The 19,868-nt window shown below is 40.8% G+C and overlaps 1 long non-coding RNA gene across 1 annotated transcript in view; it reads right to left on the bottom strand.

Moving 5' to 3' along the window:
- Positions 1-19,868, bottom strand: part of LOC109285245 (uncharacterized) — a 60,343-nt gene that overhangs the window by 18,302 nt on the left and 22,173 nt on the right. The window contains exons 4-5 of the long non-coding RNA XR_002092925.2: positions 11,589-11,752; positions 9,431-9,537 (exon numbers count right to left, since the gene is read on the bottom strand). This is a non-coding gene — a long non-coding RNA (uncharacterized LOC109285245). The remainder of the gene's footprint in view (positions 1-9,430; positions 9,538-11,588; positions 11,753-19,868) is intronic.

The raw sequence follows: 19,868 nt of genomic DNA, 5'->3' as shown, positions 1-19,868 counted from the left end.
CAGCAAGGGTACACGGTACATTATGTATGATCCTCCAAAGACTACCTTCATCTGTCTGCCATCATCATCTTCACTTCATTAACTCTAAGAAAGTCTGCTGAAGAATTAGGATTCAGAAATTAGAATGTGAAAGATGAAAAAATGCAGCTTAGGTCTAGAAGAAAACATTTGCATCTAAACTATGCATCATCAATTTTAGGAAAACATTTTCACATCCTTATTAGCTTAATATGAAGTCACACGTTAAAAAGGGGACTCTACTAGAAAGGTGCTTTCCTCTTCCTACTCAAAGTTGAACTCAAATAGAAACTGTGCTCATCTTGCCATAAGGAAACAATTTATAATTATCAATGGGAAATCCTCTTAACTGTGATCTATAGTATGCCTGGGTGAGATGTCCAGATTTCCTGTTTTAACTAGTAGGTCTTGAATGCATATATTAGGATGTCATTTCTCCCTCTGTCTGCCTAATTTAGGTACTTTTATACTGTCAGCCATATTAATATATATGGCTTAGAGAACACCTGGCCAAGATGAGAGACTGTGACTGTGATTCTTGAGCTGAATAAATGGAGCATTTGTGGGGTGGATTTGAGAGGGGTAGACGCAGAACTGAGACAAGCAGAGGTTGGATGGAACAGGGTCAGAAGAGGTCAGACTTGTTAGAAGAGAGGATCTGTGCACATGACTATCAGGACTTGGAAATGAGGCCCTACAATTCTAACTCTCAACAGTCTCCCGTTGTCAGCGAACATCTGTGAAATCCCTCAGGAAGGTGTGAATTTTCCTTACCTCAGTTGTCAGAGCCACACAGAACAGAATATCATGCTAATGCTACCAGCTACTCCTTTAACTCAAGTGACAGAGACTCCAGCTTTAGTGTTAAACCCCATGAGTGTGAGTAGAATTCCTTTGATACAGATACTGTTTTTTCAGTCTCCTTTTTTAAAAACATTTAGGAAATTGATCAGTGAAAAACTTCATTAAATGAACATTTGTATTGCAAAGGCACGGAAGTTAGGAAATGCCAACAAGGTTGCTTGTGCAGTCTTAATTTAGCCCTCTTGTACGTATGAATTATGACAGTATATAAGACCAAGAATCTCCTCCCCCTCACTTCCAACACACATGTGCACACACATCTCCTAGTTCACTTTGTGCCCAACAAAAACTGTGCTCTGCAAGACTGGGTACCCAAAGTCATAGTTGTTAGTAGGACTCCTTTTTCATTCATTGAAGATGATGGAAGTTATGAGGTGGAGGTTTCAGGGAAATGGTTTCATGGCTAATAAAACTGAATAATACTCTGGAGCACTGGATTTTAACTCTGCCAGAGAGCTCCCCTATGATGTTGTGCGTAGCACAATAAAGCAAACTTTTCATAAGGGACCAATAATCAAGTGTTCCTTAGGATTCTGGGTGTCCAGTCAGAAACTTTAAGCTTTGATATGAGAAAGTGTAAGGCAGAGGTAGCAGTTAGCAATCAGACTGGCAGTGGGAATGGCTGCTGTTCTTGTGCCCTTTCTTAATTAGGTGGGTGCTCCAATCACCCACCCTAGCTTAATGTTACCGGAGTGAAACACCCATTGCTGAAACTGAAATCAATGAAAGCTACTCTCATCAACATTTTAATTAACAATGCTACAATGCCAGAACTAATCAAAAAGGAAATGACAGTGTAAGGAAGCAGTGTTACATCAAAGCTCTCACTGTTGGTGGACCAGGTAGAGTAGAATCAGTTTTAGCTGATCTAGGATTTTTTATAATTATCTTCCTGGTGTAGGCAGAATCCTACAATACATGCCTGAGGGTACCAGAGCAACAAAGGTCCTGAAATCAGGTTGTTCATTCACTCCTACAAGAGGGCAACCAGCCAAAGGGATTTGATTTCTCAGCAACAAGTACTGAAAACCCCCTCTGTGAAAGTGACTTTTTGGCTGCCAAATCACATATGTTTTTGTTAAAAGGGAAAATACAACAACCGCCTCCTTCTACCCACTCCAAAATGCTTCTCTGCAGTAAAACAATTAACTTGTAATTTCAGTCTTTTGGCTTGAAAATGTCAAAATATTGAATAGGAAGAATAACATCTAATAATATTTAAAACATAACAAGAAACCCAATGGCACCCTGAAAACCAAAGCACCCAACCTTTAACAGATAAAGGTGAATGAAAGTTCCGGGAAACACAAATTTTATAGGGAGTGAATAGCAGATAGTTTGAGAATGTTAGGCTTTTGGGGGTGGGTTGGAGACAGAAGGTCATTTAAAGCAGATAGAAAAGGACCTGATCTCTAAAACTTTTAACATTCTCATTACTTATCCACTGATAGAAAGAAGCAGAGCTGAAGAAACATCCCTTAGAGGACATCCATCCATGCAGCCAGCTTCTTTGGGTTGAATTATTCAAATTAATATACAGAAAGAATTTAGGCAATAGAACACTTAAGTAAAGCATGACAATCATTGTTATGTGACCCATCAGTCTGTAATCCAGAGGTGTTAGTGAGACTAATAAGACAGAAATCTTTGGCAATGCAGAGCCACATGGTACTGACATAGGATATCTCCCATATCAGTGATTCTCAACCTTGAGGTCATGACCTCATGGTGGGTACTGAAACTATTTTCTGGGGGTTGCAAAACTTTTCTCCAGAAACTAAGCTTCTATTTAAAACTGTTTATAGCCTTTCTGGCTAAAAAGATAACCTCTAGAGGGTAAGCTGCTGCAGTTTCTACTTTTAATGAATATATGGAACCAGAGTGCCCAGACCCTAGGTTGGGGCATATGGAAGCAGTAGGATACAGGGGGCTCTTTTCCTCCCCCAGACCTCATCAGGGATTTATCCCAATACAATTATTTCTGCTCAGGAAGTATTTTGCAGCTCTAGTGCTCTCCATCAGTCTGAAGGGAGGTGACTTGGTCTAGAGGGGCCTGGTATAGTAGAGAGAAAATTTTGCACTAGTTGCTAGACTTTCCATGTACTCCCTGGAGCCAGGGTACCTTCTGTCACTGCAAACACACAGTTAGGCTAGGAACAGATATGGTATTTATCTGCATTTTTCCTGGAACAGAAACATTGTCATGTTGGCATGTATGCACATCATCTTTTTAATCAGGGTTTAATGAGTGGCTGAATACACAATGTTTTGGGGGTATTGGTTAGTCAGACAATGCTTTTTAGGTAAATGTGGTATCTTTTATTAGGCCAATTAAATAGTTGGCAAAATTGTCCTTTGCAAGCTTTTGGGTAAAAATCCCCTTCTTCAGGCAGAGTTTGACTCTCCCCCTGCCTGAAGAAGGTTACTTGTACCCGAAAGCATTTTTCCAACTATTTAGTTGGTCTAATAAAAGATATCACATTTACACAAAGAACCTTGTCTGAATGCACTACTGCTTTTCTGCCTTTGATTCAATGATCTCTAAAACTATTAACCATTTAGATGTACTTTGCAAAACCCTTGGATAAACTATTAGTACTTCTTATCCTTTGAGACTTTTTTAGGATTTATCCCCAGACAATGAACTGGGGTGTCTGAATGATTGGACTTTGTTCTGGGATAAAATAGTTTATTTGGGACATATGTGGAGTCCGTTTGTAGCCTTAGTAACGAGCCCATCTGGGTGAGACAGTGTGTTCTAGGTAATAAAATATGGGACTAGGAGTCAGGAGGCTGGGGCTCTACTTACTGCCCTGCCAAATGACCTGCTGTGTGTTCAGGAGAAAGTAACTTTACCTCCTGAATTGTTCTTCATTGTTTTTTTCTCCACTTAGACTACACACTCATTAAGGAAAGGGTTGTCTTATATGCGTTCGCACAGTGATGAACTAATGGAAACCTGGATATAGAGGCATTACTATAATGCAATTGTTATTGTTATTGCTACTTTTGTATTAATATAATTAATTACATGACAACAACCACAGTTCAAGAAATTCTTGGCCATCTAGCCTCTCAGTTCTGGACAAGACCAGGACCAGCACATGTAACTTTATTACAATAAGTTTTATATATATTTTTCAGTGTTTTGCCAGATAGCTCTTAGAATACCTTTGGTTAAATATCATAGCACAATTGTGTACTTTTTAATTCTGCATATAGTGACTGGTATTTGGCAGGTTTTATAAGTGTTTAAATATAATTCATACATATCCTTAATAACGGGTGATCTTTTGTAATACTGTATTTTATTGTTTCATACAGGATAACAACACTTGTTACTGAGTGAGACTTTAGGGCTTTTTATTCATTAAGATTAAGGATGAGCTGACTCTTTTTTAACCTTAGATTGCTTTCTTATTGAAGTGGTGTTAAAAAAGAATAAAAGAATGTTATTTTAATGTCCTGATCTCAGTTTGAGTCTGTTCTGGAGATTTAAATGAATAGTGTTTAGTGATCTCAGATCAGTTCCCAGTAAATGTCCAGATCACAAAACCACTATGCTTTATTTTGCATGATTGATAGTCTCTGCTGAGCTCAGAGCTAGAGCTAAACCAGCCTGGGGACTTTATTACCTACCATTCTAGTAAGGGTGGTCCAGTCAGGTCAAAGTCGAGGTCAATAGTAGGACAGAGAAGGCACTAATTTTGCCTTGAAACAAACTTGCTCTTCCTGAAACAAAGAACTTCACTTTCCAATAACTTTTGATGAACAGAGTCATTCAGCACAAGAACATTAATAAACACTGTGAATATTATAATTGCACTGTAGTGCTTTAAATATTATTATTTCAGTATTAAATTCTTAACATGCATTTTATTTAGTGGATACATTTTATACACAATTTTGAACTCAAGGTGGAAACTGAAGAACTGAGAATTGCTTTCCAGTCTTATGTCATTTATAAAGAGCAAAAATGAAATACTCTAAAACCTGGTCCAGTTTGATTTTTGAAGGGGAAAAATGTCTGTAGGGATACAAGGGTTCTTTTTTTCTTCTGCAGGGATTCCAGGGTTCTCAGCCTGATTGAAAAGATGGGAAAGTTTGACATTTCTAAAATCTCAGTATACCTGAGAAGACTGGGCATGATCCAATAGCTAAAACATAGTATTATGTAATTTTCATTTGTTTAGTGTAGTCATTATTTTTGGCACTGAACATGGCACAGAAGTAACCAGTTCCTGCCAAAAGATGCGCACAATCTAAAAGGCAGCTGTTACAGGAAGGTGGAAAACCCAGCAAGTAGGGAAAGAATAGCTTCAGTTTGGTTATATGTATACTTAAACATAATTTAATAGTGGGCTGTGACTCAGGGCTACTGCTAGGTTCCCTTTTTAGCTCTTCTACTGATTCATATATGACCACTGACAATCCAGCAAAGAAGTCTGGGCCTAAGTTTCAATGATTTAAGAGGGATATACGCCAGTGCTTAAAGTTAACTGTGTCCTCAAGCATTTTGATGAATCATGCTTCTCTTTTGCCATATCTGTCCACTGAAATCCCTGAGGGCATGGGTGCTCAACCTCTGGCCTCTGGGCCAAATTTGGCTCATGGAGCCCTGGTACCTGGCTTGTGGGGCTCCTCATGGGTAAGGACATTTGGCAATGAGGAAGCAGTGGCAATTTATATGGCTACCCTCCCACACTCCCAAATTCCCGAACTCCAAACCCTGCATGACTGGGCCATGCCCCTCTTCCCTCTATGTGGCTAGGTTGGGGCCCTGCTGCATCAACCCTGGGTCCCGGATTAGGACCATCAACCAGACCTGGCCTGTGGGTGGACTGGGCACTGCCCATCCTGCCTACAGGGCAAAAAGTTTGAGCACCATGTCTCTAGGAAGTATAGAACTTCTCGTTTCTCTTCCCCTAACAACAGTGCAGGTGGTTCAAGGTGTAATCTCTCCAACAATTAGACAGAATTGCAAAATTGAGATTCTCATGCTGAATGACCAATTATTAGAGGTGTTTGTATCTGGGATGATGATGTGTGTCATTATAAGAAAAGGAGCTTTTTTTGCAAATATTGGGACCAGGGCTCTTATTTCAAAGTACCTCAAATTCAGAGGTATCTGGGAGTTTGATATGCCATGAGTTACTTGACCAGAATGATTATATGATCTAATTGTTGAACAAAAATTGAAATAATCCTTGAAAATCAGAGTATGATTGTTCTATTGTTTTCAGGTTCCCTGCTTGGAAAAAGTGCAAGTTCAGACAGATTAGTCACCAGAGAGTACATCCAAGTCAATTTTACCACAATAAAATGATTGTCATTGTTCATTTCACTATTTCTATTTCTTGAAAACACAGGAACAGTCTTGGAGGGATGGAGGTCATGATCCCCTAATGAATATAATGATGGAATGGAAGAAAATTTTTTTTTGCCTTCTTCTGATCTTCAGTAAGTCACTATATGATTCTGGTGAAAGAGTTTAATTTATTTGCTTAAAATTTAGTTCCATTAAAATTGAGTAAGTATAATTGTATACATGGAACACATTGCATTAAAATGAAGCTTTAGAACCTGAAAAGAAACCTCTTTCAGATGAGGTGTTTTAGAAAAATAATACCATCATTTTCCATACAAAAATGTATGTTTTTGACAGGGTTTATTTGCTACTGTTTAAAAATATCACTAAAAAATCCTACTGATGATTGTGCTGATGATTAAAGATCAAGAAGACAATACAAAATGATCTGCTTTTTAAAAGCATGGACTGAGTATCTGAAGGCTTCTGGAAACAAAGCATGAACTAAAATGAATTGGAACCATATGGAGGAAGGAAGGGGGGGAGTCAATGAAGTAAACATCAGTTGATGTTCATAGTGAAGATCAAAAGCACCCATAAAACCATCTTCCAGAAAAAAGGATGGGGTAAAGATCAAATTGGAAAGTTAGCTTACATGCTGCAATTCCTTTCACACTTTGAAAAACTAATATAACATTGAACAGTGACTGAGAATTGCACTACTTGATGCAAAGTACCTTATATACAAACTCAGCCTGATTCACCATTATATTCCTCTAGTTTTATGGTGACTAAAGAATAATAATATCGTTTAAAAATGATAACGATTACTTCAGAGCCGAAGTAATCGTTATTTTTGCATCGATTTATTTTAGAAAGCTGACTTGTTTTCCCTGCTGAATATATAATGATGGTAACATTGCTCATAAAAAGATACAGATGAATAAATCCATATTGTAAGTGAACTATAGAATTTAATTATTTCATCTCCAAACATTTGATATTAGAATCTCTTTCACCCACCAGATTTTTCATTAAATATACTCTTATTCTTGAAGGCAATCAAGCCTTTTTTGGAAGTGATATAAAAAACTTTAAAATAATTTAATTATTTAAAAATGCTTGATCCTCTTGGTCTGCCATACTTAGGCTAAAGTTTTACAATTGATATTGCATCTGTGCCCTAAACTCTGTAGTGGAGTGAGAGAAGGAAAGAATAAAGAAGTGTGTGCTTAGTACTGATTCTACAATAGAAAGGCCTGGTTTTTCAAAGAGATGTTCATGCTTACCATAATACCTATTATAATCAATAGGTCTATTCCTAATGTAAGTAGGTATCTAAGTTTGTAAAAGATCAGCTCCTAATATACAAAATACGGGGTGCATCTATAGGAGACACTACTGCGCAGTTGTTACTGCACATTTATTCAGTACTCGTATTACCAAGTACTAAATAAATGTGCAGTAACCAGAGTTACTGCACAGTAGCCTAATAATACTGTGCAGTAGCATATTAGCACTCTCTGTGCTGTGATGCACTACTGTACAGTAAGTGTTTTGTGTAAATGTACCCACAGCATATAATATATTTTTATAAGTTTGGGTCCTAATAATACATTTTGTCATCAGAGCTGACCTTTTGCCTTAAACCCATTAAAAAAGCAGTTTTCTGAGCCTCAGATAATAAACTTGTTTGGCATTTTCAGTTTCTATTTTGCATGTTTATGAGACATTCACAGGCCAATCAAATGAGACCCAACATCCTTAGTTTGGCTTTTTGCCCTAATTGTTCTTCTTATTAAGGACTTTCTGATAACTTTCTTTAGCTTTTTGTGCTTAGAGTGCTCTTTTCTTTGAGAAATAAATGTTCTTTCGGATTCTAATTTTAAACAATGTACAGTTTGTTTGACAGTTTAGAAAACTCATTCTGCTTTTTTCGTACTTGTTACAGGATTATTGAAACAATCAAGAAAATCAAGTTCAATTTAAAACTGGTTTTAATGCTACTTGTTCATTTTAATATTATCCCATGTTCCTAATTAGATTTCTTAACATGTCAGCTTGAAAAGCAATGGATGAGTGAGACTGAGGTGTCTTTTTTCAATATATACTAATTATTCTTCTTGAAATTTTATTTATGCTATTTTATGCACTGACTGATTTCAACTTTTCTAGGGAAGATTCAAAATAGAAAAGTTTCATTTTTCTTCTGTAATTTGATGGCTAACTATTACAATACAAAATAGGCACAGAAATACAAAACCATCATCTCCATTGGTGGCAATATGGTATTTAAGCAGAAACACCCTGCAATACTACAAGGAATTCAGTGTTGCCAACTACTTCAATTTTCTCAAGAACCTTGTGAAAATGGCATTTTCCCTAGTTCTTGGAGTCATGTGAAAGCAAATTTCCCCCTGCTGCTCTTTACTATGCTGTGCCTGGATCTTTGTGACCAGACCTGAGGAGAATGTTGTGCTTTTGAAAGTTTGTCTAACTCTATCCCAACTACGTAGTCGGTTCAATAAAAGATACCACCCTAAGAATTTTGTGGATCTCTCTGAAAAGAAAGTTTCCTGCTCTCATGGTTGAGGAGAAAATCTTTTAAAAAATCTGAATGCAAATAAAACCAACTGCAAACATATATATTTTAAAAATGTCATAATTTAGTCAATCTCATATTTGTACTGCATCTCTATGCTGAAAATCAAGAGACTTAAAGCAGTATTAAATAATGTATGATTATGCACTTTTGTATGACTAATTGTGATGCTGTTTGTCTGGACAGCTCAGCACAACTGCTAATATATTTTATTTTGACTTAGCATAGAAAATCTAGACAAGTCTTGCACCTAGAAAAAGTGAATGCCAGAGGATCCATAAGAGAAAGAGCCATTATATACACAGGTCCAGTTCTGGGGCCTCTGGTTTTCTTCCAAAACCAGTCCTATGGTAGGATGGATCACTTAGGGGCTCCATCTATGAGATGTTGATTGGACCCCTGCATTGGCTACAAAGGACCAACTCACAGGATCATCATGAATTCTAATTTATTAGATGGGATGTGAAGTGACAATAAAATTATAAATATGGACTTTTGGGGGTTATGATGGGTACTGGTCACCTTAGTGTGTGCGCACACACACACACACACATACACACATGCACTCACTCACTCAAACCCATGTAGTATAGTAGCTGCTGTAGTGACTGTGAGAGCACTTGTGTAAGTATATCTACCTATCCGAGGCCCTGCGGATCTTCTGTCGATGGTCAGCTTCCTCCAAGGCGGTGTCTTCTCCAGAAGGGGGTCTCCTGCTTGTCCTTCTATTTCAGTAGGTCAGGTGCTGGAAGAAAGGGTGCCGCTGAGAGTCACACTTCACTGCCTTTTATCCTTTTTCTAGGAGAGTTCTGTGATCCCCCAGAATCATCTTGGCTGCCCAAGCTGGAGGTCGCTGTGGTGCATGACAGCTGTTAGTCACAGTCACTGGGGGTTCTGTCCGATGGTGCAGTTTTGGGAGTCAGTTTGTGATTTTGATTAATTTAACAGTAGTATTGTTAAGGGTTGCAGGACCAGTATGTCAGGGGGCATTAACTCCCAGGAGCTAGGGCTGTGTGAAGATTTGGTCCCTGATTCGATTCGGCAGAGATTCAGCCCAATTCAGTGGCTGAATCTCTGAATCTGAATTGAATCAGAGGACCCTTTCATCTTTCTGAATCAAATCGGAACCCTCTGAATTGATTTGGAGAGATTCAGAAAGATTCGGAGATTCGGACATAGAGACACTTTTAAATGTTTTTTCTACATACCTCTAGGTACAGGGACTTGTGAGTGCTACGATGTTGGGGCGCATGGAGCATCCCACAGAAGCATGAGGGGCTCCCCAGTGCACTCAGCAGCAGACCCAGAAGTGGACCAGAAGCACTTCAGGTCACCTTTTGGGTTTGCCAGGGAGCATGTGTTCCCCCCGCCCCCCCGCCGGCTCCCCCTTGGCTCAGTGACCGGTGCCTCCTGGGCCGGGGGGGCATCTCCTGGGTTTGGGGGGCACCTAGGCTCCCCCTGCAGCCAATTGCTAAGCTGGGGAGGCATGGGGGCCCCCCAGCACGCTCCCTGGAAGACCTAGTTCCAGTCCACTTCCGGGTTCACAGCTGAGCATATGGAGTCCCCACCCCCAACTCCTGTGGGACACTCCATCTGCCCCAGCATCACAGCAATCATGAGCTGTGTCTGCTACCTCAAGGTATATAGAAAAATCTTTTAAAGCTGTGTCTATGTCTGAATCACCGATTCTCCAAATCAGCATAGAATCTCCAGATTCAGATTTGGGCAAATCAAATCAGCGACAGTGATCCAAATCAATTAATCTAATCACTGTCCCCAATTTAGGCCAAATCCAAATCAAACAGAGCCTACCAGGAACCAGTCTCCAGCATTGATTAACTCAGACTGAATACCTTGTCGCACATATAATGGAGTTCCAGGCAATGGCATTGATACCTTCCTTCAGTCAGTCTGCAGGTAGGAGCTGTTAATAGTCACTTGTTAACTTGTAACCGCAGCTGGCTCTGCCTATTACTTAATCACTCACTCGGATTTGCTCCCATTCATTCAGGAAACCAGCCTCAATGCAGCAATGCAATTCCAGTGATTACAATTCCAATGCATTCTTACAATAATAGTTCTAGTAATACAAGGTATGACTTTAAAGAAAAATACGTTTGTTAAAATTTAAAAGGTATAAAGTATAAAACATAAAATATCAGGGTAAAGATGAGACAGTTGAAATATAAAAAGAAATATACCTTAATCAATAAATGCAAATGTGATGTAGTGAGGATTAATGGCCACTGGGGATAATAAGTGAGTTAGGTTAGATGCAGTAGACTGATTTAGCATAAACTTTAGACAGATATGGGAAGTTTGCTTTGGGAAATAGGTTTTAATCAAAGAGGAAATGTGCTCACCAGGATATATTTACAGTCATGTTTTCAATGCACCTTGGCTTTTCTACTCTTACAGGCTTTGCTTTGAAGTGGATATTTTAGTTCTTTTATTTTCTTTAGTGACACTTAGCCCAATGGATATGTCAATGTAGTTTGTAGGTTTCTCCTATAGGAAGCCATTTCAGCTTTCTGGCTTGCTCCCAGCCTTGCCACACCCATGCAATGTGTGTGCTAGGTCTCTGCCAATACTTAGAAGGAAAAAGAAATGCACAAAATGGGGAGGGGGGTGCAGGCAAGATGGGGCTTCTTGTTACACCTGCACTCCTTAACTCTCTGCACTGTGTTGTTCATCATGAGACAAAGAGCTGAAGCAATAATAGATCTCAGCATCTTGAAAGTTAATGTGCTTAATCATTGAACAATGCAAATGCTTCACAGAGCACCCTCTGCTTACCTGCAAAAAATTAACATCAGAATCCTAGCAGAATCTACTCTTCTTCTACTTCGTATGGTATGGTCTTGATAATAGGAAGGTACCTGGGTTAGTCTGAAGTCAGGCAGAAGGCAGGGTAGACTGACTGGTTTAAAGACGAACAATGATGGTCAGAAGATGCTAACCTATGAATGAAAGCAAACACAACATACAGAGGATAATGACAGCTGGGGCCATTTCATGTGATAGAAGTTGTTTTAAAGGCAGTAATATAAATACTAATGAGTGACCATCTTACAGCAGGTTGTTGCAAGCGTATGGGAGAGTATGAAAGAAAGTTCAGTTTCTAGAGTGAAAGACAACATGAACACAGACATAATGAGTGATATGGTAAATGAATGAAGAATTTGTAATTTATCCCATGTTAATTGTGTTTTTAAGGATTTTTTAATCATGTAAATTCATTTAAGTTCACTAACATTTGAATGCATAAACCCTGTAGGCCACACTTGTACTCACAAATGCCAAGGGCAGGCATTCCATACATGTAAGACTTAATTGTTTCACCATTTTAGCCCCATCGAGAATACTTGTACAAATGTATTGCAAGGAACTTCAGTGCAAAGTGTTAAAAATGCACGCACCTAAATATCTCAAACTGGAATGCTCCTAGCAGCCTTTTGGGCAATGTCTAGCAGTTGAAAAATGCTAATTACTAGCCCAGAGGGTGATACCAGGGAAAACAAGGAAGAAATCCAAGCTGCAGAACTCATGAAAACCTTTGTCATGGCAAACAATAGACAAAACCAACATTGCCTAGAAGGGGAAATTTGAGTCTGCAATCTGTTAGATTTTACGTACTGATAAGAGAAGGGATCCTGCACTGCATTTTGAAAGGAGTACAGTAAACACAATTCCAGTCAGAACAGGTCATTTAAAGTCTCTCCTGCCTCAGGCTTAACATGATGCTTATGTGCTACTACAAGTGAAAAGAAAAGGCAATTTTGCATTCATAACAGACAGCTTTTTTCTCTTTTTTGGGGCCAAAGAAGTTGTTTAAAGAAGGGACATGCTATCTGCAAAAATATAATTCATTTTCATTGCATCCATTCTTCGTACAAACAGACCAAAAATATTGCTCTTAGTGGGAATACAAGTGAGGGTAAGAAAGTTCCTAGCTTTTATAGATGAAATAAGTGGGGCTTTTTTTCAAACTTCCTATGCTGAAACAGTGCAGCTTTCCAAAACAAAAACAATTAATAAAGCATCCAGCTTTAAAATTTGTTCTGCTTCAAACTCTCTGGATTGCACATGGGTAAGCACACATGCTTTGATTGGTTTGGTTTTTTTTAATCCAATTCCTACTTTAAAGTAATGAAAATATGAAATATGTTTTTTAAATCCTTAATGAAAAGATACTTACTAACAAATTCACTCTTCGAGACTAAAGTTCATTTGTGAAAGTTCTGTCCATAACCACAGAAGCAGAATGGCATGAGACTAGGTGCTCACTCAGCATGGGGACCCTTCCATGAAAAATATCAAGCTCATCTTGAAGCATGACAAAAAGGCAAAATCTTGCTTTTTGTGAATCACATATCCCAGAATATTTTAGAGCAATCCCAGTGTTTCATTATGATTATTTAAAAACATTTTCTGTTTACTTTAACCCACTTCTAAGAATTAAAACAAAAAATTACTCACATTAGAAATGGGAAGTGATTTCAAATGGGAATATCAACCATTTCACTTAAAAGTGTCAAAATAGCTTCTTTTTGACAAGAACGGAAAACATTTTCAATACTTTCAGTTGAAAAATTCCAGAAACTAACCCTTGATTGCACACACTAATGACTTAAATAAATCAGCATTTTTTTTAAATTAAGAAGATGCATATTGGCAAAGAGTTCTTGCCCAGCTGTACTCAGCACCTATTAGGTGTGTGAGTTTTGAACATGTTGAAGAGATCTGCCTCTACAGGTCAAATGGCTTACATACTGATATATGTAGGCGTATAGCTTCTATTCCAAGCAAGAAACAGTAATAACTAGACAGTTGGGTTGCAATTTGGAAGTCTGCTGCTGGTTGGAGGGGCTTGACTCCATCTACTTGGCAAAATGAAGAGTTTGCTTCATGGTTACAGAAGACAACAAAAAGAATGTCTATAATGCAGTCACTTCTGTAGCCACAGTTTTGTTTTGATGTAATTAAGCTTGTTTTCCATTAGTTAACTGGGTATCAGTGGGAGCATCTACATGAGATGCTTTACTGCACAGTACCTAATTTGCTGTGCCGTAAAGCATCACCATCTACATATACACAGCAATTAGGGCTCAGTAGACTAAATTACTGCGCTGCCAGATAGTCCTGTCAGATACAAGCAGTATCCAGCAGTGCAGTTAATTACTGTGTTTAAACATACATCTAGATGATGATGTTGGGATTAGTTTACTCTGGCTCAAATTGAGCTGCAGTATATTCAGTTGTACTAATTGCATGTGTAGACACCCCCAGTATGAGTTTAGTTCTGGCATCAGAGAATTCTGGCTTTAAAACACAAGCTGGATAAATAGTAATTTGACCAAGGTATGTGCCATGTTGCCATGACTAGACTGCTACCAGTACCTGAGCTAGCTTGATTGGAGCTTGAAGCTTTAATCTGTATATATTAAATTGCAGTGCAGATATGCCATGGGTGTACAGATTTTTTGATCTCAGATTTTGTGAACTCAATAGCAAACTTCCAAATAACTAGAATTTCACAGGTTTCTATTCTTGCCTCCCCCACTCAATTTCTCTCTGACTTTGGGTGAGGATTTTTAAATGCTGATGCCTCTATTTAGGCTCCTAAATCCACATTTAATTAATCATGCAGATTAAAAAAAAGGATTTTTCAGAGTGCTGAGTGCTAATAATTTCCAACTGAGTACCTTTGTGAACACTCCCTATCAAGTGTATACTGAATCCATAGCCTCATGTCTGACCTGCTCCACCCCAAAAATGCCTTATTGCTTGAGCAAGTGCAGCAGGAGCTGTGGCAGTCAGAGTATTCAGATTATGTATCTCCTCCCTAAACCAGCCAGCTCTAGGGGAGAGAGGATGTTTCACACACTATGTCCTTTTGTCTTTTTTAATTTCTGTGACAGCCAATAATGGGATACCTGCTAATTAGTGCCAGTGATAAGCCTGTAAATGTTTCTCTGGGTTACACTGAGCCCTGTAGCATAGTCAGAGTAATGTATGATTGTAAACTAAGCTCATAATTCCTATGCAAAAAATACCCCTCGCTCAATAGCTGCCTAAACTTGGAGGCACTTAAATTTAATAGTTGTCTACATGCCTGCAGTGCAACTTACTGGACACGCCCAGAACTGCCCCATTCTGAGCACGTAGGTGTCCAACTCAAGCTAATCTCCACTGGGATCTAGAAACAGAGTTGAGCAATCTGTAGATCCTTTGAGGGGCTCCATGTGGTAGGTGGCATACTACCGCTACAAGACTGAGTTCAGAACAAAAGACAGGAGCCACAAATTTTTTCATTAAAAAATGTAGCCTGAGAAAGAGTAGGTCATGATAGTACTACCTGCCTTTTATAAACCATATTCATTCAAATATAAGATGACCCTGGTTATAAGATGACTCCCAACTAATTTGATTCAATATGTGGAAAATGTGTAAATTTGATATAATTTTCCAGGTATACAATCTAAATATTGGAGGTGTGGTGGAGCATCATCAACGTGCTTGCCACTTAGTGGGCTGCTACAGGCTATGGAGGAGCCCCCCGCTGTGGTAGCCATTTTAAGGGGGAAGGTGTGTGGCAGAGCACCTTTGGCATCTGACACTTTAAGGCTGAGGGCAGGCAGCCAGCAGGTGTGGGCCAGCCCTGATGAGGTGGCCATTTTAGATTCAGGCTCCAAGGGTTGAGGCAACAGTCTGCTGCAAGCAGTGAAAGGACAACACCCATCTGAGCTTCTGTTCACAACACCTTTGCAGTAAGGGAGGAACTATGGGGATGGTAGGAGGCTCCTGCTTCTGGGTATGACAGAAAGCTGCACCCTAGTGGGGAGGGATAGCCTGGTGGGGCTGTCCATGGTGGGGTAGCTCCCCAGAAATACCAGGCCAATTTCCTTCCCTGTCAAAGGCAGGGAGGGGCTCCTTATAACACCAGACCCCACATCCTGGTGGGTTACCCAGACCTAGAAACAGCCACAGGGGCCAGGGATATCTCTGGACACCTGAGCCTCATGGGGTACAAGACCCCAGAGGCCCCAGTGAGAGGGCAGAGAGACCCTAGTGAGGAGACATAGGTGGAAGTGAAGATCCTAGCAAGAGGGCACAGGTGGAAGGCACTAGTAGGAGGGCATAAGTTGAAGCCCCAGGGAGAGGGCAGATAGGGCAAGGTAAGTCTATGGACTACTGAGGCAGCAGTTGGGCCAGAGGCCAAGACCCAGGTAAGTCCTCAGACTTCATGAGGCTGAGTGTTGGGTCAGAGGGAGAACCCAGTAAGCCCTCAAGTGTGATGAGTCTGAGTTTGGGTCAGAAGTTAAGAACTTTGAGTAGCTGAATACAATGTGGCAGCATAGTGACAATGAGCTCCAGAGGGGAGTGAGAGTCCTGGTGAGACCCTGGAGCACGGGTCACAGTGAGGGACTGTGCAATACGGATGCCATCTGCAAGGCATGGGACACAGTAAGGGAAGGGCAGAGTCATGTACAGCGTCCCCTGGCATGGGGGCAGTAACATGGGCAGCCTCCTGTATTTATACACCATTTTTAGGAACAGCAAGTCATGGCAGAAGAGACTGGGTGGACTGCCCTACTGTGACATGGGGCACTCTTGGGGCTGGGTCTCAACATCAGCCCGCCCACCTGTCTCTTACTTTTTGGTTTGGGTTCTAAGTTCTAACTAGAAATAATTCTGAACTGCAAAATTCTTTCCTGGTTCAGATTTATTTTCTTGGTACTAACCTCTTCCATGAAAAAAATGAGGGTACATTTCCCTTCCCCTTCTTGTTTCTACACTACTCAACAGAACTGGATAGAAACAAATCAAAATAAACTTTACTCCCATTTCAGCTATGCTCCTGAAGGGTCTAGACCCCTGAAGGGTCTAGACATAATTGCACCCAAAACTAACGGAATACAAATAAGAACTCATACAGATGCATTTTGCCTCCACATTGGCTCTTTCTACACAAGATGCTGACTGCATAGTAGCCTGAGACTACTGTATTTTTGTGTATATAGCCTGCCCACTGGTATAACCCGCACCAGTGTATAACTCATGGAAAATTGTGTTTTCGTAAATTAGTTCATGTATACACCGCACCCATGCATTCCCTGCGGCAGTGCAGCCCAGGCCGCCTTGACCCCCGTGGCAGTGGTGGCGCAGCCTGGCCTGCCCAGGCCCAGCAGGGAGGTGGCGCAGCCCGGCCCATCCCGGTCCCCGCAGCAGCGGCAGCACAGCCTGGCGTGCCAGGTCCAGCGGGGAGGCGCTGCTGGGCACGAAGGGGTCTGCAGAGCCCATACCCCTGTATAGTCCACACCCACCCATTTTTTTTGTAAAAAACTATATAGCCCATGGACTATATGCATGAAAATACAGTACTGCACAGTAGCATCACATGGCAGAAACAATGACATGACGCTACTGCACAGTGGTCTCAGGCTACCGTGCAGTATCACAAAAATGCTGTTTATTGGCATTACTGCACAGTACCGTGGGTTTCTGCACAGGCATTTAGTACTTTTTAATACATTTACTTGTATAAACAAGAACTAAATGCCTGAGCAGAAACCCACAGTGCTGTGCAGCAGCACCAACAAACAGCTTTTTTTGTGACACTGAGCAGTAGCCTGAAACCACTGTGCAGTAGTGTCATGTCATTGTTTCTGCCATGTGATGCCACTGTGCAGTAGTCTCAGGCTACTATGCAGTCAGCATCTTGCGTAGACACAGCCAGTGTGGAGGCAAAATGCATCAGTATGAGTTCTTATTTATATAAGCAAATACTAAATGCCTGCATAGTAACAACTGCACAGTCAGTGTCTCATTTAGACACTGCCACTGTCTTCAATAGAAGTCTATTCCTTGATTAAAAATTAAAGTGTGAAAGAGATACAGGCAAAATGATACTTACTAGACAGTGGACATGTCTACACCAGATGCTTTAGTGTGCACTAGACTAATCTACTGTGCAGTAAAGCATTATCATCTATATGTGAGGTACAGGCTGGCTAACCTAACGAGGAGGGCTTTAAACTAGGTCCACTGGGGGATGGAGAACAAAGCCCTCAAGTAAGTGGGTAAGTGGGAGACCTGGAAGAAGCAGAAGCAGGAAGGGGCAAGGGAGGAGGCCTCATTCTTCCTGAGAGAGTGGAACAGTTGGCTAGTCACCTCAGGTGTTTGTACATGAATGCACAGAGCCTGGGAAACAAGCAGGAAGAATTGAAAGTCCTTGTACAGTCAAAGAACTATGATGTGATTGGAATAAAAGACACTTGGAGGGATAACTTGCATGACTGGAGCACCATCATGGATGGGTACAAACTTTTCAGGAAGGACAGGTGTGGGAGAAGAGGAGGAGGAATTGTTCTTTATGTAAAAGAGCTGCATGATTGCTCAGAGCTCCAGTATGAAACTGGAGATAGGCCTGTTGAAAGTCTCTGGGTTAAGGTTAGAAGGGAGAACAATAAGGTGATGTGGTGGGTGTCTGCTGTACACCACCAGACCAGGGTGATGAGGTAAATGAAGCTTTCTTTAGGCAACTAGTGGAAGTTTCCAGATCACAGGCCCTGGTTCTCATGAGGAACTTCAATCACCCTAATATCAGATGGAAGGGCAATACAACATTGCACAGGCAATCCAGGAAGTTTTTGGAGAAATCTGGGGACAACTTCCTGAGGCAGAAGTAGGGGCCATGCTATTCTTGTCCTACTGCTTGTAAGCAGGGAAGAATTGGTGGGAGATGTAGAAGTGTGTGGCAAGTTGGGCAGCAGTGACCATGAGATGGTCGAGTTCAGGATCCTGGCAAAAGGAAGAAAGGAGAGCAGCAGAGTATGGACCCTGGACTTCAGGAAATCAGACTTTGACTCCCTCAGGGAACTGATGGGCACAATCCCCTAGGAGGCCAGTCAGAGGAGGAAAGGAATCCAGGAAAGCTGGTTGTATTTTAAAGAAACCTTACGAGGGAGCAGGAATGACCCATTCAGATGCACAGGAAGAATAGTAAATACGACAAGTGTCCAGCTTTTCTTAGCAGAGAAATCCTCAGTAAGCTTAAACATGAAAAGGAAGTTTACCAGAAGTGGAAGCTTAGACAAACGACTTGGGAGGACCATAAAAATACTGCTTGGGCATGCAGGGATGAAGTCAGGAAGGCCAAGGTGTAATTGGAGTTGCAGCTAGCAGAGCTGTGAAGGATAACAAGAAGGGTTTCTACAAGTATGTTAGTAACAAGAAGAAGGTCAGGGAAAGTGTGGATCCCTTACTGAATGGGGGAGGCAACCTAGTGACAGATGATGAGGAAAAGGCTGAAGTACTCACTGACTTTTTTACCTCAGTCTTCACAGGTAAGTTCAGCTCTCAGACTATTGCACTGGGCAGCACAGTTTGGGGAGAGAGTGAGCAGCCCACGGTACTGAAATAACAGGTTAGGGACTACTTAGAAAAGCTGGTTCTGTACAAGTCCATGGGGCCAGATGCAATGCATCCAAGGGAGTTGGCTGATGTGATTGCAAAGATCACTGGCCATTATCTTTGAAAACTTGTGGCAACTGGGGGAGGTCCTGGACAATTGGAAAAGGGCAAATATAGTGCCATTTTTAAGAAAGGGGAGATGGAGGATCCAGGGAACTACAGACCAGTTAGCCACACTTCAATCCCCAGAAAAATCATGGAGCAGGTCCTCAAAGAAGCCATTTCTAAGCACTTGGAGGAAAAGAAGGTAATTAGAAAGAGTCAGTGTGGATTCACCATGGGCAAGTCATTCACCAACCTGATTGCCTTCTATGATGAGATAACTGTGTCTGTGGATGCAGAGAAAGCAGTGGACATAATTTACCTTGACTTCAGCAAGGCTTTCGATATCATCTCCCACAGCATTCTTGCAAGCAAGCTGAGGAAGTATGGGTTGAATGAATGGACTGTAAGCTTGGATAGAAAGCTGGCTGTAGTGCCAGGCTCAATGGGTAGTAATCAATGGCTTAATGTTTTGTTGGCAGCCAGTATCAAATGGAATGCCCCAGGGGTCAGTCCTGGTGCCAGTTTTGTTCAATATCTTCATTATTGATCTGGAAG

Source organism: Alligator mississippiensis, chromosome 3 (genome assembly GCF_030867095.1).
Source record: "Alligator mississippiensis isolate rAllMis1 chromosome 3, rAllMis1, whole genome shotgun sequence".
NCBI lineage: Eukaryota > Metazoa > Chordata > Crocodylia > Alligatoridae > Alligator > Alligator mississippiensis.
This window is presented reverse-complemented; position numbering and strand designations above follow the sequence as displayed.